At 56.3% G+C, this 20,787-nt stretch overlaps 1 protein-coding gene across 1 annotated transcript in view; it reads left to right on the forward strand.

Moving 5' to 3' along the window:
* TLDC1 (TBC/LysM-associated domain containing 1) overlaps positions 280-20,787 on the forward strand; it is a 56,959-nt gene continuing 36,451 nt past the window's right edge. Inside the window, exon 1 of the transcript XR_002344468.1 lies at positions 280-448. The gene's annotated coding sequence lies outside the window, so the exon portion shown is untranslated. The remainder of the gene's footprint in view (positions 449-20,787) is intronic.

Below are 20,787 nucleotides of genomic sequence, written 5' to 3' on the forward strand. Positions count from 1 at the left end.
CTGACCAAGGGCAGCGATGCCTCAGGAGTGCGTCAGAACCAGATGGAAGGCCATCAGAGACCCTAGTAATAGTCCTTCTCCATCCTCTGTCACCGCCAACCTGCTTACTCTCCTCTACCCGCGTGGAGGACAGAGACCTCCAGCACCTGAAATTGGAACCTCAAATCCAGGACACCGCACGGTGGAGGCTGAAGCTCAGGGGAAGGATCTGATTGGCCCAGCTCGAGTCAGGTGACCACCCCTGGTCCAATCACCTCCAACCAGAGCTGCGGACTTGCAAGGTGCCAATATGGCCGCCGGGGTTCACGCCTGCGGAGCTGGGGAGCGGCGTCTCGGGAGAGCGGGGTGAGTGGCCTCGAGGCTGGAGCCCCCCACCCGTGCTTTCTACCTCTCATGAGTCAGAAGAGGCCCAAGGACAGAAGGCCACTGCAGATTTAAGACACCAATGGTAAAGGCGCATGTTTTGTATTCCTTAAAACTTCCTTCCTATCAATTTGTGAAATAGCGACCATGTATTGGAACCGTTTTAAGTTTCTGTTCACTGATGGATTGCAGACCTCTTGCAAGGACCCCACCCGCAGCCCGAGGTTCAGGAATGGAGGCCTCAGGTAGCCTCTTGCGTAAGGATAATGAATCCTTTGCTGATAGCTTATCGGTCGCTGTCTCCCCAGGCTGCCCCGCCTGTTCGGACGTAGGCAAGAGCTGGTCCGGTCCGCTTTTTAGACCGCCCTTCTGAGCTGGAATAATCCCCATCCGCCGACGGGCAGGGATGACCTGCCTGTTTTCTCTGTATCCTGTACCAGGTGGGGAGCCGGGAAGAGGGGCCTGGAGGGGAGGGAGGAAGCCAGAGGCTCAGCATGTGGGTTTCTTCCCTGGGTTCCTCATTCCATTCATCTGTTCCTTCCTGCAGATACGGGCTGAGTCCACGCCTGGTGCTAGGCATTGGCGGGGAGAGAGAGCACTCTAGTGGGGCGTGTAAGGGGCACAGGACCCAGGGCAGGGTCCTCTCGGAGGCTTCAGAGCGGCATTGAACTGGCCTCAAAAGCTTCATTCATTCATTGGTTCCGTCACCAAGTAATTACTGAGTCTCATCTGTGTGCAGACCCTGTTCTAGGTGCTGGAGACACTGAGATCCTTATTACAGGCCGGGGAATGGCTTCCACCAGGTAGGCACGCAGCAAAGCCGGCTGCCAGTGTTACAATACTTGTAACCCCGCAAAGGGCTCGCGTGCCCCAGGGCGCAGAAAGCCAAGCTTGGGCAGCCAGAGTTGGATGCAGAGGAGGGGTTAATTGCAGGGCACCAAGCGAGGGAGTGGGAGATGAGCCTCAGACCCACTCCACCTTGGTCTTTGAGTTGGGGTGTTTTAAAGGGGAAGAGCGAAGAAGCCGGGGTTCATCAGCTTGTGACATTCCTGTGAATTTAAAATCAGAGTTTCAGGGGTCAGGATGCCTCTGGTTTATGATTTAGTCCATGGCTGGGGGGAGGTCTGTGGGCCCATCCTGCCCTGGAGAAACCACCTGAGTTTGCAGGTGATGGTGATGTCTCTAGGGGCAGTTTGAGCGCATTGATGATGTTATCGGCAGCCACGCATTCAGTCACCTGACTCGGGTTGATGAGTGTTCCGCAAGCACAGGATTAAGGTCAACGGGCTGAGAAGGAGATTCAAGTTTGAGAGAGAGAGACTCCTCGTGAACTTGGTACGGGAACTCGGTTTTAGGGGGTCTCAGCCGGTAAGCCTGTTGGTGAGAGTCCCCAGGCCGGGCCAGCCCCTCCTCCCCCACTGGCATTTATTGGACACCTGCTGCATGCCGGGCTCCGTCCTCAGGCTCGAGCTGACTTCCTCAGTCTGCACAGTCCTCCTGCGACAGCACTCGTGTTGGTGGCCCCACTTTGCAGAGGAGGGAACAGACGCTTAGTGAGGTTAAGCGACTTGAACCTTCTTCCCACCTGTGTGGTTTGCTCCGGCCTGGTCTCCATCCATCCTGTGCCCTTTCTGGAGGACAAGGACCTCCCCTAACACAGAAAGTGCACAGTGGGGTGCCCGGAGAGGACCGGTGTCTTCCCCGCCCCTGGATCTTAGGTGTCTGGTCCCCACCTTGGAACGCTTGCCCCCAGCTGCTCCTTCCAGGCTGAGGGCCAAGGACTGATGGTAGCCGAGCAGCACCTGTCCAGGGAGGAGGAGAAAGGATGGGGGGGATGGACCCTTTGGGGCTGGACTCTCGGGCATCTGGTAGGGAGGAGGTTTTAAGCCCCACTTCCCTTGCTCCTGGAAGTTGGCCTATGGAATTGGTTGCAATAAGAGGATACAGGTGGGGGAGGGTCTGCATCCAAGGTACCCCATTTCTGTGTCCCCGTGATGACTGGATGATGGGACACCTCATCCAGGCTCACAGGTCCCCCAGATTGTTCCTGCTTCCAGAACAGTCACCACTTGGCTTAGGCCTTCTGAGAGAGTCAGGACTCCTATATCAGGAGAGAAAAATTGAGAGAAAAATTGAGAACTGCCTTGCTGTGTGGCCTCAGGCAGGCCACTTGCTCTCTCTGAGCCTCAGGAGTGAGAGACTGCAGACACAGTGCTTACAGGGGCCAGGGGCCAGGTGAAGCAGAGAGTGAGGTTGTGCCAGGCTGAGTGAGCCTGGGAGACCCCTGCCTTACCACGTGGGCATGAGGCTTTGAGTTTCTAGAGCTGCTGATTTTGTAGGAGAAATCACAACTTTGGATTTTTGGCGTTTTGTCTTTTACAGCCATACCTTTGGCACATGGAAGTTCACAGCCTTGGGGTCAAATCGGAGCTACATGTAGCTGCCAGCCTACATCACAGCCACGGCAACGCTGGATTCAAGCCGCATCTTTGGTCTACACCACAGCTCATGAGCCAGATCCTTAACCCACGGAGTGAGGCCAGGGATTGAACTCTCATCCTTGTGTATACTAGTCCGGTTTGTTACCACTGAGCCACAACAAGAATGCCTGGATTTTTTTTTTTTTAATGTTAAGATTTTTCTCATACTCACTTTTGTCATTTTAAAGTTTTTTTTTTTTTTTTTTTTATGGACACACGACATTCCTGCCCCCAAGAGGTATTCAGAAATGTACAGCTAGATGGATTTTTGAAAACTGAACCCAGGGTTCAGCACCCACACCCAGACACAAAGCACATCTGCCCCAAATCCCACTTCCCCCCCAACCCTCACCGTCACTGCCTCAGTGTCCCCCCCATGCCCTGTGCCCAGAGGTGACCACTGGACATCCAGGGTATACTTCTGTGTCTGGCTTCTTTGCCCCGCATTATGTCTCAAATTGAGACATAGTGTGGGGCCCACTTGTAAACCCTTCTTGCTCCGTGTCTGTGCTGTATTTCACGCTGTGAAAGGACCATGGTAGATTCCGTCATTCCCTGTGATGGGCCTTTGCGTGGTTCCGTGAGTGGGGCGAACCATAGGAGAGCCGTCGCCAACACCTTCACCCCTGGCTTTTGGTTTACACGCGAACGCATCGCTGTGGAATCCGTCCTCCACGTGGAATGGCTGAGTCTTGGAAAGACACCTGTTCCGAGTGAGATGCGTTTTGATGTGCAATCCCTCTGCTTTATGATGACAGAAAGCCATGAATATTTGTTTAGACAAGGATTCGGCCAAGTGAAACATTCTTCAGGCAGAGGAGGCCTGCTGGCAGCCAGCTAGTAAACTCCGGGCTGGGTTGGACTCGCGAGTCTGTAAGGGCCTTCCTGGTCTGTGAGGAGCTTCGTTGGTGCTTTTCCTGGTTCCTAAGTGTGTGTGGCATTTTCCATCCTCAAAGAACTATAACCATGTTATGGAAAATTCAGAACAAGGTAAAAAATAGCCGCAGAAGCTCATCGCCTTGATGCGAACATGGTAGGGTCTTTGAATGTTGTGTTCTGGGGCTTCTTTCGCGGCGGATATATGCATTTTCTTCTTGCAGATTTGCCCTCTCGCTCTTCATCAGTTCTCTATGCCGCCTCTTGACTCAGTCATCAGTATTTGCATGTTATTACACAAGTCTCTTAGCCAACTGCGGTTGATTTCAGATTCATTTACTTTGCTGGGCGGGGAGAAAACCATTCCTGTCTCTATTTTTATTTTTATTTATTTATTTATTTTAGTCTTTTTGCCTTTTCCAGGGCTGCTCCTGCAGCATATGGCGGTTCCCAGGCTAGGGGTCCAATTGGAGCTGTAGCTGCCAGCCTACGCCAGAGCCACAGCCACAGCCACATGGGATCCGAGCCGCGTCTGTGACCTACACCACAGCTCCTGGCAACGCCGGATCCTTAACCCACTGATCAAGGCTAGGGATCGAACCCGCAACCTCACGGTTCCTAGTCAGATTTGTTAACCACTGCGCCACGATGGGAACTCCCTGTCCCTATTTTTAGATTTATCATTACATCTATAAATAAAAGGGCTGCTGGTAAGAGAGCTTTACCCCCTGTAATAATAAGGCTTTCTTCCAGGCACAGAGGAAACCAGGTTTAGGAGCACAAAGAATGTGGCTGCACTACTTGCGGTCAAAACCCTTGTTGTATGGTGTGACCTCTCTGGGCCTCAGTTTGTTTTATCTGGAAAGTGGGAGCAATAAACAGTGTTTGCCTGATGGTTTGTTGTGAGGATTCAATGAGGTGATACCTGTCATGTGCTTGGAACAGCATCTCGGGCTTTGTAAAACAGCAGAGGCTAGTGATTTATTCTTAGCTACACAATTTTTTTTTTTCTTTTTAGGGTGGCACCGTGCCATGTGGAAGTTCCCAGGCTAGGGGTTGAATCAGAGCTGCAGCTGCTAGCCTGGCCTACGCCACAGCAAGGCCAGATCCGAGCCCCATCTGTGACCTGCACCACAGCTCACAGCCACGCCGGATCCTCAACCTCCTGAGCGAGGCCAGGGATGGAACCTGCATCCTCATGGATACTAGTTGGGCTCTTAACCCGCTGAGCCACAGTGGGAACTCCAAGAATTAATTATTATGTGTATTTTTCTGCATATAAAAGTAATATTTGTTCATTACAGAAAGTTGAGGATACTCAGAAACCACCCTCCGCCTCAGGACGTGGGAATTCCGTGTCCTGCTTTTATCTGTGGACCCGCACACTGTGCTTTCTTTGTCTGGTTTCCATCACTCAGCGTGACGTCTGAAATCCAGCCCTGCTGTCGCGTGTACTCGGAGGTCCCTCTTTCTTCTGTGTGGGTTCCCTTACCTGGAATGAGCGCTTTTGGTGAAGCACGCCGCACTCGATGGACAGTCAGTGGGGTGTTGCATTTCCAGCGTGGGCTCTTGTGAGCAGTGCGGCTGAGAACATTCTGGCACAGTCCTCCCCCGTGTAGGCGTTCCTGTGGGGTGTACACTAGGAGTGGAATTGCTGCTTATGATGTAGGTTTCTGCACAGCGTGAGCAGACACTCCCACATGATTAGAAAGGGTCTCTGCGGGGAATGACTTTCTTGAATCAGGGAACCAGGCTGCTGGGTGAATCAGATTCGTCAGTGCAGTCAGGCTGGCCTCCCGGGCACACGGCCCTGTGCTTGGACCGGCCTGGCCTGAGATTTATTGCTCTGTGGGCGCCTTCTTGAAATTCTTAATAATTTTATCTTTTTTTTTCCCCCTGTCTTTTTAGGGTTGCACCTGCGGCATATGGAAGTTCTCAGGCTAGAGGTTGAATTGATGCTATAGCTGGCCTACACCACAGCCACAGCAACGCCAGATCCTTAACCCACGGAGCAAGGCAGGGATCGAACCTGTGTCCTCATGGATGGTAGTCACATTCTTTTCTGCCGAGCCACAATAGAAACTCCTTAATAATTTTATCTTTATATTTGTGGGTTTTTTTTTTTCTTTTTTTTCTTTTGTCCTTTTAGGGCTGAACCCACCCTAGGTTCCCAGGCTAGGAGTCAAATTGGAGCTGTAGCTGCCAGCCTACACCACAGCCATAGCAATGTGGGATCTAAGCCACATCTGTGACCTGCACCACAGCTCACGGCAATGCTGGATCCTTAACCCACTGAGCGAGGCCAGGGATAGAACCTGCGTCCTCTTGGGTACTAGTCAAATTTGTTTCCACTGAGTCACAACGGGAACTCCTTAATCATTTTATCTTTACATTTGTGTTTTGTAAGTGACGTTTGATGGGACAGGGGGGCATGCCCTGGGGCTGGGGGTCCTGCCTGCAGCCACCTCCCTGCTTCCTAGAATGAGTTCTGGCCACTCTCTGCCCCATGGTACCCTCCGCAGACTGCTCTCCGCCCAGTCCTGAGCATACACCCCCTCACCCGGGGTGGGGAGGGCATTAACGAGCAAATGGAAAACGCCAAGACAGGTCAAGAGAAAGAAGGTGGGGAGGAGGAGCGGGGGGAGGAAGGGACCGAGGGCTGCACGTTTTCACTTCTCCTGGGCCGGCTGGAGGCCGTCCCCTGCTCACAGTGGCCCAGGCGCCCTGCCCAGCACCTCACACATGTGATCACCTTGGACCTTGGCCACCCTGGGAGCTCAGCACTATTGTCACCCCCCTTGCAGAGCAGAGGCAAGGCAGGGAGCCTGGAAGGAACGGTCCCGGGGGTGGGGGGCAGCTGGAAAGGAGGCCCTGGGCGGATCTGGAGCTGCTCCTCTGTCTGCCCCGCGCCTGTGCTCGTCACCCTCTTAGGGTACCCGGAGCTGTGGGTCTGGACCCCCTCAGATGGGGGTGGGCAAGCTTGTCGGGGGAAGGTGGAAGAGCCTCGTGGAGAAGGGACCCTGTGGCCAGGGTGGCATCAGCTAGGCCTGGTGGACATTGATGGCTGGGGTTTAGCGGTCCCCAGCGACGGGGGCCCGCAGCCTGAAGGGGCCTGGGGGGCTCTGCAGGGTGCAGCCTGTGGATGGGCCGCAGCGGCGTCAGGCCGTGGAAAGCTTCATGAAATGATCATGAGGTCACAATTCATAATGCATGAGGGGTCGGGTGGGGGCCGCTCGCCGCACACAGGCCCTTTGTTCCCGGCGGGGCCGCCGAGCGCTTTCCTCGTAATCATCTCAGAGGAAGGAAGCGGAGAAGATTGATCTCCCAGAGTCTGATCCGCTTCCTTTGGGGCGGCTGCTCTCTGTCCCGCACAGAACTCTGAAGGCGCCCCAGAGATGCTTTGCTGTGAGTCACGAGGGACAGATGCTGAAGATACATAGCTCGTTTACAGAGTCTTAGAAAACGCACGTTCGTGTGTGTGTGTGTGTGTGTGTGTGTGTGTGTGTGTGTGTGTGTGTGTGTAGCTTCTTCCCAGACCAGCCATCTCACAGATCTCTGTATTGTTCACCCAGCCTCTTTGTGGAGCTGTGTTTGTTTCTTTCAGTTTGGTTTATTTTTAAATTGGAGAAGAAGGGAAAGGGCGTGAGGAGATAGGATTTGCTCAGATCAATAGCTCAGCGGGAAATGGACTTAAGGTCAAAGGTCAACTAATCCATCACCAAAGGGGTTTTGAGGCGCTGCTGCCTAGAAGGGAAGTTTATGGGAGAGTGAGCACGAGGTGGTGAAGCCATAAATTCCGGGCCGCTGCAGCCAGGGGGCTGGTGACTGCATGTCACGGGAAGTTTCAGGGCAGATTTGTTTCTTGCCAACTGCTGACTCTTGTTTTCTGCTTTCTGGAAGCCAGTGTGGGTGGGACCCTGCCCCCTGGGCCGGAACGGAGCGCACCACGGCTGCACACTTGACCCTGCTGGGCCAATCAGCATCTCTGCCCCATGAAACTCCATCAGGCCGGTTCTGGAGCGGAGGAGGCGAAATCCTGGGTGGGGCCAGCAGCCGAGCCGTCTTGCTCAGAGAGCCAGTGAGGTGGGGTGCAGGAAGCGGAGCTCGAGGGGGAGGCGGGGAGAGAAAGGGAAGGAAACCTCCTGGTTTTCCAGGCTCTGCTTCCAGTGCGCTGAGGCCCAACCACATTCTCGTCTTTGGGGTCTCTGAGACGCCCCCTTGACCTTCCAGTAAATCTCCTTTGGTAACTGAAGTTTCTAGAATGGCTTTATGCAGGACCCGCCACGTAATGCTGGGGGCTTAGTGCGAAGGAAACCGTGGGGCCCCCTGTTCCACCATTTGTAAGAATTTTAAGGTGGCGACAACAGCATGAAACTGATGGGGGCGCTCCTAGGCCGGGCCCTGTGACTGTGCTCACAGAGCCAGCCCTGGGTTTGTGTTACCTGCAACCAAAAGAGTTGTGAGCCAGCCAGCCAGACCTGGCCAGAAAGGTGCTCTTCCCACGCAAAGAGAAGGTATTTCAAAAGTCTTCCCAGAACCACATCAGGGGCAGCCACAGGCTGGGAAACGAGAATAGACAGAAAAAGTCCAGGAGGACTGAATAAAATGAAGGCAGAGGCACTCCCAGGGCAGGATGTCTAGCGGGGAGCCCGGGGGTGGGGTGGGCGCTGGGAGCAAACGCCTTTCAGTTCTGTGCTGCTGGGTGCCTGCAGACAGAGCCCGTGGCCCAGGGGAGGAGTGGGGTGAGGGCCGAGCAGGGCAGCCCGGTGCCCCAAAGGGGTCCCCACACTGCATGGCGGCGCAGAGGGGTGTCTGGACCAGGTCAGAGCAAGGAGAACTTTCTCTTCGCCTGGTCCGGGTGAGGGGCCCCATCGCCAGTGCCGGGAACGGGGCCGCAAAGCACCATGGGCAGCTCAGAACCGCGTCTGCACGTCTGTCCTTAGGTGTCGATTGCTTTGTTTAATCAACCGAGGAACTAGCCGAATCCTGTTCTCATCTCTGCCATGAGTTCAGATCTTCCCGTTCCATGTGGACCCCGAAAGGCCCATCTCTAAATGCCATCCCATTTGGGGGTTAAGGCTCCAAGAGGGATTCTGAGGAGACACAGGACTTTCAGACGATCGTATCCAGCCGTGGGCCTTTCCTGTAAGACCTGGCCGCGTGTCCTGACTCCGTCACTGTAAACACATCTTCACTGTGGCAGTAACGCTACTGAAACCCACCAGTTCTTCCAGCGGGTCTGTGAATGTGGGCGTGGTCTTGCGGGACCCCCCCGCCAGCCCCGAGGCACAATGGGTGTGTGTGTGATGTCTTGCTTTTTGTTTCGGGAAGGTAGGTCCGTCACTTTGACAAGGAACAAGTCAGTTGGCTTTAAGATTCTGTCCCCCGAATGCACAGCCATGATGTTGCTTTAGCCACGAGATCGCGTTCTCGGAGTCCCAGCCACGGTTTCCAGCAGCTGCTCAGGCAGGTGGCTTCCTCCCCACTCCTGACCCTTGGCTCTGACATCCCTCCCGATGACACGATGGCCCGAACCCTCCCCCGCCTCTCCTTCCACCACTGCAGCCAGGAAGCGGCTGGGGTGCCCAGAGCAGGGCCTCGCCTGGGCAAGGGAAGCCGGAAGCCAGACTCCAGAACATAGAAGGTCGAGAGCGGCCGTGGAGGACGCCCCAGAAAGGGTACCAAGGTCCTCAGCCACTCAAGGGGATTCCTCTCAGGGATGCAGAGGCGACGGGCCCTTCTTTCCTGGAAAGGTCACTGCGGGCATCCGTCTCCCAGTGACTGTCCTGGTCGTGCCCGTGAATGAGAGACTCAGAAGGGAGTGAGTGGGCAAAAGGTCACAGTGCCAAAAATGCAGCCCCGCAGCCCAGAGCACCCATAAATTTGCACGTCGGTGACATGTGTGTGTTTCTTTGTCCCAGTTCTGGCTCGTTGGCTTGCAGAGCGGGGTCTGTCCAGGTTTCCCAGCTTCTCCTCCTGGCCGGCGGGAGCTGTGGATGCGGGAGCAAGGGAGCGAGAGTGGCCCGGATGTGGTTGTCAGAAACTCTGCAGCCACAAGCCCAGGATCCCAAACGGTGCAGGCCGAGGAGCAGGAAGGCAGAATGGGTAGAACAAGGGCTGGGGCGTCCCATCCCCCACCCCACAGTGACCCGGGGCGAGTCCCCGGACTCTCTGAGAGTCCGTTTTCCCATCTGGAATAGGGTGCCAATAGTCTCTGCCTCACTCGGAGGGGCACAGAGGATGGAGTGAAACTCTGCTCATCACGTGCTGGCGCTGGGCCACTGTCGTTAACCGCTGGCGTCTCAGGATCGCAGGGTGGGGCAGGGTGGGCGCGGGAGGGCACTGAGCCCCTGGGAGTTGGTCTTGGACCAGGAGCTGCCATTTTACTTACTCCACACAAGAGACCCACGAGCCTGGGTGGGGCTTGGCAAAACCTAACACACATTTTGTGGAGGACCCTCCAGCTCACTGTGTGAACAGAGGGCGGGCCCACAACGATTTTCCTTCGAAGGAGGCCCTGTCCAGGGCTTTGGTGTTGAAATGAGAGACGTTATCCCCAGACACAGCTGCCACTCTCGACTTTTTCCAAAGTCATAGTCATCTGTCATAAGCCCCCACGGGCCACACGTGGGTGTCACTCAGTCAGCCTGGGCGGCTCGGACCCGGGGCTGTGTTCTCCCCTGCAGGGTCACGTCGGCTTTCAGGAGCACCGAGGTGCTGGTGGGGCGGTTTGCTGCGATTGTGGCTTTGAGCAGATAAGCAGGAATAAGCCGGTGTCCCTCTGTTAGCACTTCCAAGCATGGCGCTGTTCTGAGAACCCCTCATCTAGAGCCCATAGTTCAGGAGGTGAGGTACTGCCATCCCCGTTTTACAGATGGGGAAACTGAGGCCAGCTAAAGAGCTGGCGCAGGGCACACAGCTAGTGAATCTGCGGAGCCTGGCTCCTCGGCTGTGCCTCTTTACCCCGAGGCTCTGCCTTCTGGTTGATGGCAGGTGTGTCACAAGAGCTGGGCGTTGTCACACGCCAAGGGGGTTTTGCCCTTAAATTCAGTTTGGGGAGTTCTTGTTGTGGCTCAGCAGTTAGCAAATCCCAGTAGTATCCATGAGGACGTGGGTTCGATTCCTGGCCTTGCTCAGTGGGTTAAGAATCTGGCGTTGCTGTGAGCTGTGGTGTAGGTCACAGACACAGCTCGGATCCTGCATTGCTGGGGCTCTGGTGTAGGCCGATTGGACCCCTAGCCTGGGAACCGCTATATGCCACCAGTGTGGCCCTAAAAGACCAAAACAACAACAACAACAACAAAAAAAAAAACCTCAATTTTGATCCTGTCCATGAGCCAAATGCACTTGTTCCTTGTTCCTTCTGTGCTCTGCCGCAGAGGGTGGCAGCTAAGTTCATTGATTCCGCCGCAGGCGCCCGAGTGCCATCCCAGCTCCCACCTCCCTGTGGGATTTCGAGGCTGCGGGTTAACCTTCCCGAGCCCGGTGTCCTCAGGTGGAATACTGGAACCTACCACCGGGAGGGGGGGTGGGAATGGCCCATGAATGGCGGCCGCCGAAGGGCGCAGAACAGTGCCTGGCAGGTCGTGAGCACGGTTTCTGTGCTTGGTGTTAATACCTTTTAAAATGACAAGCCTGTATTCGCTCAAAGAACAGAGCTTTGTCGGGAGAGTCTTTTGGTCGGTTCCTGGGTGGCCAGACAAGCAGTGGGCTCTGCTTAGAGCTGGGCGCCCGTGTGCCAGCCCTGGCCATGCCCTTTCTAGCCGTGTGACGTTGGGCAAGTTCCTGGACCTTTCTGAGCACCAGTTCTCTCGCCTGTGCAGCCGGGGGTTGAGCTCCCTGCAAGATTCCTACAAGCAGTCAGAGAATTACTGGGTCAAGAGCAAGGGGCACAGACGACATCAGAGAGGGGACCATGGGTCTCTGAGCCTGGCATGTGCCCCTGGGTGGTTCCTAGCGCAGCCCTGTCTCCGTGTCGCCCACCGTGTGGGCCGCCCGGGGGCTGGGATTATCGTCGTCTCTGAGGAGGGGCGGGCGGCTCCTAACACAGCATCAGGAACTCCGAGTCCGGACCGTGGTTCTCGGAGGCTTTCGTCTCCACCGCGAGTGCTGAGCTCCGGCCACTCGTCCCGCCCTGGGTGTTGCATGGCTCTCCTGAGCTGGAGGTTCTGGACAGTGCGGGCAGCCTCGTGTCCCTGCAGGACTGGTGGGTGCGGACTGTGCTCTCCGAGGGGCTTTGCCTGGAATCTGCCCATGCCCCTGGCTTGGCTGGCGAGGCTGAACAAAAGACGAGGCAGAGCCGTGTGGCTGCAGAGGCGAGGACAGAGTTTGGGGACATGCAGGAGGGGAGAACGCTCCCCCAAGCCGGGGTTAAGATGCCTCTCTGTACACAGGCTGCTGGGGGGGACCTGCCCACCCGCCGCTGTTGTCATTTCCCGTCCCAGGACGGGCTGGGGGGAGGGGCGAGGGGGAGCAGGGCTAATCACTGAGGGGGCGCCTCTAAGACACGGCTCCCGAAGCGTGGTCGGGGGGCCACTGGCTGGTCGGGAGGGGCCCGCCTTAGGTTCTCCTGGGCGAAGAGTCAGCAATTCCTTGGACTTCATCTTTACGTAAAGCTGGAGATGCTCAGCAGTCACTCGGAAAGCGAGGTGGTAAAGGTGCTGAAGCCCTTCCCTTGGAGCCGCAGGTTGGAGACGTAGTAACAGAGGCAGGTCCTCCTCCGCCCTCCAAGCAGCATGGATGGCAGCATTGCTGGGTTGGCACCTCTCAGGTCTTCAGGGCTCTGGTCAGGGAAGCAGGTTACGTTTATACAGGGAAGGGCTGGAGAGATGCGGGGAGGGAGGGATGGGGGGGCCGGGGCTCCGCTGAGGGAGGGTGTTGGCTGCCGCTGGGGCGGGACTCGGGGCGGGAGACGAACCGAGAGTTCCTGGGTCATGTGGCCACCTGCATCTGGAATCCCTTCTCTGGATGTGGGGACCCGCCCACCTGATGATCCTGAGCTAGATGCCAAGTTGACCTCTGCCAGTTCAGACAGAGGTGGGAAGCAGATGCCTGGTTGGAATTGGATGTGTTTTTTGTTTGTTTGGGTTTTTTTTTTGGTCTTTTTACCTTTTCTAGGGCTGCACCCGTGGCACATGGAGGTTCCCAGGCTAGGGGTCTAATCGGAGCTGTAGCCGCCAGCCTACCACCAGAGCCACAGCAACGCGGGATCTGAGCTGCGCCTGCAACCTACACCACAGCTCACGGCAACGCCGGATCCTTAACCCACTGAGTGAGGCCAGGGATCGAACCCGCAACCTCAGGGTTCCCAGTCAGATTCATTAACCACTGCGCCACGACGGGAACTCTGGGATTGGATGTCTTAGAGGCTGGGTGGGAGCCTGTGATGGCTGCGGGTGGAGGGAGCAGATGGGGAGAAGCCTCTGCACGTGATGGGGTCTGACCTGGCAGGAGGGGCTCAGCCCACGGGGCAGCAAGGAGGGAGTCAGGCCAGGCTCGGGTGGGGGTGGGCCCAGAACGAGGACAAGCTCATGGAGGAGCCCCACGTGGGGCTGGGTGTCCCTGGCTGGGAGCAGAGGGGCTGCCAGGTCCCCTCCTGGCCAGCACAGACCCAACAGCACAGACAGAGTAGCCCCTATAATGAGGCGGGGCTGTGGAGGCAAAGGTTCTGTAGGAGCCGGGGCTGGAAGGTTAGGGGTTAGGACGAGGGCTGCAGGGCCCATGGGCTGGAGACGCTGCTGCAGCTTCAGGCAGGAGGCCCCCTGGGCCGCCACCTCCCCCTGCAGTTCTCAAAGATGCCTCCGGGTGCCCAAGGCCCCACGTCCTCAGGTGAAGCCACAGGCAGCACCGCGACCACTGAGGGTGGCACACCTGTGGTCCTGAGGACTGCTGAGCCCTGGAACCTCAGGTGCCTGATCCTGTCTCCCAGAGCTGGCGCCCTTAGCCTGGGCATCAGGACCCGGGTAATTTGCCCATGAGAGTCCCACGTACAGCCTGGCCAAGAGCTGTTGGTCTACACCACAAGTGGTGAAAAGTTGGATCTCTCAACTCAGCTACCATCTGGATTCAACAGCCTGTGCCGTCCTAGCATGTGTGTCAGTTGACCTCCAGTGCATGAGGCAGCCCCAAGGCCTGGGGACACTCACAGTCAGTGGGTCCCTCAAACCAACTGCCAGATCCTTTACTGTCCATGTTAGATGTTCCCCAAAGCCCCACTGCGTGAACATCCCTTTATTTGGAGCTGGGTTGGTCCCTGGTGGCCTCCCTTGGGTGTCGCTGAGAAACTTGCAGGCTCTCGAGGCCACGCCCCCACCTTGGGAAGGGGAGGTCGTAGCTCTCCTGGCAGCCCCTCTGGGGCCCTCAGTGTCTTGGTGGCATTGCCACCTGCCTGCGCCTCCCCCAGTGGCTCTCAGGGACTGAAATCTCTCAGAGGAGGCCGTGGCCTTTCTTCCTCTCAGATGAGAATGGGGCCTTAATATAAACCCTCCAGAGCAGGGGGCTTAAGTACTCAGAGGTGTGAGCCACAGAGCAGACCTGCGGGACTGCATGGCACTGCCCCCCATTCAGCTCCCAGGCCTCACACCTGGCCCCTGGGCATGTGACCTTATTTGGAAATAGGGGCTTTGCAGGTGTAGTTAGGCCTCTGCTGAGGAGCTCACACTGGATTCGGGCGGGCCCTGAATCTAATACCAGGTCCTGATGAGAGATGGGGTTGGGGCCTGAGAGGCTGCGCGTGATGACAGAGGCAGGTGCACGGATGTGTCTGCAGGGTGCCTGACACTGGGGGTCGCTGGCAGCCACCAGAAGCGGGAGAGGCCTGGGACTGTCCCTCAGGCCCGCGGAGGGGACCCATCCAGCCTCCACACACATCCTGTTTGTGGCGCTTCGTTAGAGGAGCCCCAGGAAATCATACAAGACCCACTCCGGGAAAATCAGGCTTCAGCGCTGGGCGTGGTATCTCACACCGTCCTGGGGAGGTATGTGGGCTGGGAGGCCCCCTCCTGAGAGGCCACAGCTGACTGTCCCTGCGTTTTGATGTTAGTGAGCCAGGTTGAGGGACAGCCTTGAATGATGCCTGGTCTCCAGGGGGTCTTGTTTGAGGGCAAGTCTGTGGATGCCCAAACTCTGCATTTCTTTCTTTCTTTTTTTTTTTTTTTTTGGTCTTTTTGGGGGCCGCACTCATGGCATATGGAGGTTCCCAGGCTGGGGGTCAAATCGGAGCTGTTGCTGCCGGCCTACACCACAGCCACAGCAATGCCAGATGCGAGCTTTGTCTGTGACATACACCACAGCTCATGGCAACGCCAGATCCTTAACCCACTGAGTGAGGCCAGGGCTCGAACACGCAACCTCATGGTTCCTAGTCAGATTTGTTTCCGCTGCGCCACGACAGGAACTCCCGAGGTCTGCATTACTAACAAGCTCCCAGGGGATGCTGTACCCGAGGACCACACTCCGAGGAGTGCGTGTTGGTCGGGGAGCTCGCAGACTACATGCACCAGGCCACCTGGACGCTGAGGAAGAGGATGGGACATCCCAGGGCGTCACTCCCGACCTGCAGAGTCAGCCTCTCTGGGACCACGCCCTGCATCTGCGTGTTTAACCTCCTGCCTGGGGCAGCCTGACAGCCCCTGAATTGAAGATGCCCAGCATTGCGGGCTTCTGGGGGTGTCAGGGCCAGGAGGACAGTGGCCCTGAGGGAGTCTGATCCCTTCATCAAGGCAGGGGAAAAGCCTTTCACCTGTTTTGAGCTCCTAGTCCATGCCACGCACTCAGCAGCGAGCCTTTGTCCATGAGTGTACTTAACCCTTTATTTAACACTCCTGGGAGGCAGCTCTTATTCTTACCCATTTCACAGACGGTGAAACTGAGGCCTATAGAGACAGCGCCTCTTACTCAGTGTCCAGACAGACAGGGCGGATGGGACGCACAGCCCGCTCTCTGAGAGCTCGCCACCTCCACATTCACGCCAGCTGATGGTGCGCCCGTCTGGGTCTCAGCTCAGCTCTATTTAGGCTGCGCTTCTCAGGCTTTCATGAGCTCAAGAGTCACCTGGTGAAACTCATTTTGGCTCGCAGGTGACATTGACTGCTGCCCTCAGCCCGCTATCCATACGCTTGGTTTAGGAGGCGTCGGCGGGGTCCAGGTGCTCTCGGGGAGTCGGGGGCGGGGGTCAGCATGCAGGGGGGCCGTCATGTTTTCTAGCCATCGTACCACCTGGGTAAAGGGACCCAGTGGTCAAGTTACAGAGCAGTTGGCTCCAGCAGCTAGAGCTTCAAGTGGGTGAATAGGTGCCAGCAGCTTTCTTTGAAAACCAAGCAGCTGCCCGGCTGCCCCGCAGATCTCATCAGGCCCCTGCTCGGAGTTACCTTCTCTGAGAATCTCACTGATAGGATGGAGCTGAAGACTCGCCCTGTGCTTGAGACGCCAGGACGTCGGGGGCAGGCGGGGGGGGGGGGCTCGCTGAGAGCAAATGATGCCCTTGGGATGTTGGTGGGTGCGTGCCCGAGTGCACCGCTGGGTCCTTCTTCCTCAAAGGGTCGTGCTGGAGACCATACCGCTGGGTCCTTCTTCCTCAAAGGGTCGTGCTGGAGACCAGAGTCCAGGATGAAGTCAGTGCAGGTTTCTAGCAACTGAGAAACGCGAGGCTTCTGCAAAACGACGCATGCTGGGGTTTTTTGCCTTAAAAAAAAAATCCAGTGATATTAGTTGATGAAACAGAGGTCATGATAAATGGCATTTTAAAAAAAGGTCATTCTTAGTCTGTAAACAAGAAGCAGCTGGCCTCCTGTCACTCAGCCCCGAGTGTTTTTTTTTTTTTTTTTTTTTTTTTTTTGTCTTTTTGCCATTTCTTGGGCCGCTTCCTGCGGCATATGGAGGTTCCCAGGCTAGGGGTCGAATCGGAGCTATAGCCACTGGCCTACACCAGAGCCACAGCAACGCGGGATCCGAGCCGAGTCTGCGACCGACACCACAGCTTACGGCAACGCCGGATCGTTAACCCACTGAGCGAGGGCAGGGACCGAACCCGCAACCTCATGGTTCCTAGTCGGATTCGTTAACCGCTGCGCCATGATGGGAACTCCAGCCCCGAGTGTTTTATTTCGTCTGTGAAATCTACAAGTCCAGAGACCTCAGTGTTCGGCCCTTGGTTAAAGGTATATGCACAAGGGTGTTCACTGCAGCATCACACATACAAAGAAAAGATGGGAAGCTTTTTTCGGAAAGCTCATCTGTAGGGATTGGCTTAATGAGTTCTGTGTTCCCAGGTGGTGGCATACAATGAAATCCGAGGCTTGTGTGGCTCCGTGGTAAAGTGGAGGAGGGGAGCTCCCGTCGTGGCTCAGGGAAAACGAACCTGAGGAACATCCATGAGGACACAGGTTTGATCCCTGGCCTTACTCAGTGGGTTAAGGATCTGGCATTACTGTGAGCTGCGGTGTAGGCTGGCAGCTGTGGCTCCGATTCAACCCCTAGGCTGGGAACCTCCATATGCTGAGGGTGTGGCCCTGAAAAAAAAAAAAAAGGTGGAGGAGGAAGAAGGGGTAGCAGTGCATCAGCTTCTGGCGTCCGTGTTTAAGGGAGACAGACAGATGGGTGTGAAATGGATTCATAGCAGAGCTCTGGGAAAACCCACCAGAAGCTTCTGGCCACGGCAGCCCCTCGGGAGCAGGACTGGGAACCCCGGTGAGAGTTCCACCTGCTCCTGGGCCGTTTGCAATGGTTACCATGTTCATGTGTGCATGTTGCAGCCAGCAAATTAATTAGCAAACTGGGAACCAGACTTGGAGGTGTCAGTTAGCAGGTCAGGGAGGAGATACCCGGTTTTCAGCTGGCGATTTTGCTTCGTTGTGCTGATGGTCTTTCACATCCCCACCGGCTGGTGCAGGGGCAGCTACGGGACCACGTGTGCGCAGAGGCCACGCCTCTCTGAGGCTCTGCTCTCCAACCTGAGGGGCAAACACAGCTCGCCGGGCCCCACTGCGGCGTCTCTGATCCAGGAGGTCTGCGTGGGGTGGGAGGATCTGAGTTTCTCAGGAGCTCCTGGGTGGTGCTGAGCTACTGGTCCAGGACCCCACGTTGACAACCCCTGCTTACGGGGCTCCAGCCCTGGTTTGGGTATTTATCTCTGCAAAGACCTGGCTAGCCCTTCCCCACAAAACGGTAGGCAGCAGATGGGGGTTCCCCGGCTGCTGTGATGATTAAAGGGGAAAGTGGAGCAGCGGTTCCAGCCTGGGCTGCAGCTGGGAACCCCTCAGGAGGGTTAAAAATGCCCACCCCCGAATCCCCATCCCAGACCGGTTATGTAGGAACTTTCCAGCGCGGGCTCTGCTGGGGGCAGTTTTAAAAAACCCACAGAGGGGAGTTCCCCCTGTGGTGAAGTGGGTTAGGAATCCTGCTGCCGTGGCTCAGGTTGCTGTGGAGGCGTGTGTTTGATCCCCATCTGGGCGCAGTGGGTTAAAGGATCCTGTGTTGGTCCACCTGCAGCGTAGTTTGCAGCTGTGGCTGGAAACCATCCCTGGCCCACGAACTTCCATTTGTCAAGGGTGCAGCCATAAAAAAACAAAAAACAAAATTCCCAGAGGGGAATTCCTTTGTGGTGCATTAGGTTAAGGACCCAGCATATCACTGCAGGGACTCAGGTGACTGCTGTGGTGCAGGTTCGATCCCTGGCCCAGGTACTGGCGTGGCCAAAACAAAACCCTCAGGGGAACTCTGATGCTGGGTGTCCAGGGGCTGGTGCTACACAGGCCCACAAACTGTGCCTTAAACAATGAACTGTGTCCTGTCTCAGCTCTGGGAGCCAGGAGTCTGAACTCGAGACGGCTCTCGGCAGAGCTGGTCCTTCCGAGGCCGAGAGAGTCTGCTTGGGGCCTGTCTCCTCGGCTTAGGACGGCTCTCTGCTCTCTCCCTCCTCACGTCTCCCTCCCCTTATGCGTGTCGGTCTCTCGTTTTTAATAGGACACCAGTCATACTGAATTGGGGCCGCCCTCTGCCAGCTGGACGGCATCCGAACCGAGCACATCAGCAGTGACTGTTTGCAAGTACGGTCACGGTCTTTGGTCCTGGGTTCGGACTTCATCGTGTGGACCAGTGCGCCCGCAGATTTCTCGGGGACCTTAGGAAAATGCAGATTCTGATTGAGCAGGTCCGGGGCAAGGCCCACGACCCAGCATTTCTAATCAGAGTCCAAAGCGTGATGACCAGATTATATTAAGGAATTATTGTTGGGAGTTCCCTGGTGGTGCAGCAGGTTAAGGATCTGGCCTTGTCCCTGCTGTGGTGCGTGTTCGATCCCCGGCTCTGGAACTGTGGTACGCCATGGGCATGGCCCAAAAAGGAATTGTTGGTAATGGCGTTGTGGTTGGGCAGGAGGGTGCCATTTTTACGAAGGGATGCAGACGGACCTGTTTAAGGCTAAGATATCAGGATGACTTTCTTTCAAACACACTCGTGAACAACAGGAGAAAGGGCAAAATGTGGATGACGGGTAATATGCAGGTGGTGGGTGTAAAGTTGGTTTTATTAGTCTGCTTTTCCTCCTGTTAGAAAATTTTTGTCATAAGGCTTTAGAAAAGAAAAAGCTTTTCAGGTGCCTCGAAGGGGCAGCTGGTGCTGGGAGCCTCTGGGATGGATGGAAGGACAGGTGGCCCGCGGCGGGAGGGGCGCTGGGGAGTGGGGCCAGCCTTTGAGTCTCCGCCGGGAACTGGCTATGCGGGCCCTTCGTCTTCCCGCCACGGCCTCTTCCTTCCTTCCGTCTGCCTCCCTCGGACTTGCGGGAGGCGTCCGGAAGCGGGTGGGATGCCGGGATCCTCTGCTTCCGGGTCCCGGGCTCTGGGGGCGGGAGCCGGTTCATGCTTCCCGCCTTTGCCACCGCCTTTGCGTCCGTGTCCCCAGCCCTTAGCGGAATGCCCGGCACACAACCGGCGCTGAGCACATGCACTCGGCGCAGGAGCAGCTGTACTTACTCTGAAGGCCAGTCTGCTGCGGAGGAGCCAGGCTCGGGGGGGCAGGGCCCCTGTCCTAACGGCCGAGCGGGTCTGAAGTCCTAGCCCACGCTGCCCGGTGGGACGAGGCGCCCTGCACCACTCGAAGGGCTCCAGCGGCGCGTTTTCAAAGGGAAAAGACATGGGCGACATGCATCTTAACGCCGCGTGTTGTTTGACCCGCGCAGCCAAGTTAGCGTTTCCACCCGTCACCTCTTGTGTAATTACAGGGAGGCAGCAGCCGGACACTCACAGCCGGTCTGTGAGTCGGGGTGGTGGAGGTCGCAGGAACCCACACGCGGGATGAAGGCACCTCGAGTCACACGCGCACACACAGCGGTTTCCTGGTTTTGTTAAAGGACAATGGTGGCCTAAGATGTCACCATGTGACACTGAGGGAAGGGCACCCGGGACCTCTGTGTACTGTCTTCGCAACTTCCCGTGCATCTACAATTATTTGAAAATGAAGGTTAAAATGTTTGAGATTTTTATTTTATCTTATTTTTTGCTATTTCTTGGGCCGCTCCCGTGGCATATGGAGGTTCCCAGGCTAGGGGTCTAATCAGAGCTGTAGCCCCCAGCCTATGCCAGAGCCACAGCAATGCAGGATCCAAGCCGCGTCTGCAACCTACACCACAGCTCACGGCAACGCCGGATCGTTAACCCACTGAGCAAGGGCAGGGACCGAACCCGCAACCTCATGGTTCCTAGTCGGATTCGTTAACCACTGTGCCATGACAGGAACTCCTGTTTGAGATATTTTACAGCTTGTTATTATTTTGCTTTTTAGGGCTGCACCTGCGGCACGTGGAGGTTCCGAGTCTAGGACTCCAACTGGAGCTCCAGCTGGCGGCCTACGCCACAGCCACAGCCGCGCGGGATCTGAGTCTGTGACCTGCACCACAGCTCATGGCAACGCCAGATCCTTAACCCACTGAGCGAGGCCAGGGATCAAACCCACAGCCTCCTAGTTCTAGTCAGATTCGTTTCTGCTGTGCCACGATGGGAACTCCCTTAAATTTTTTTTTTTTTTACTTAAAAAAACCCAAAACCCCAAACCAAAACTCAAGCCTCAACTCTGA

Source organism: Sus scrofa, chromosome 6 (assembly GCF_000003025.6).
Source record: "Sus scrofa isolate TJ Tabasco breed Duroc chromosome 6, Sscrofa11.1, whole genome shotgun sequence".
Classification (NCBI taxonomy): domain Eukaryota; kingdom Metazoa; phylum Chordata; class Mammalia; order Artiodactyla; family Suidae; genus Sus; species Sus scrofa.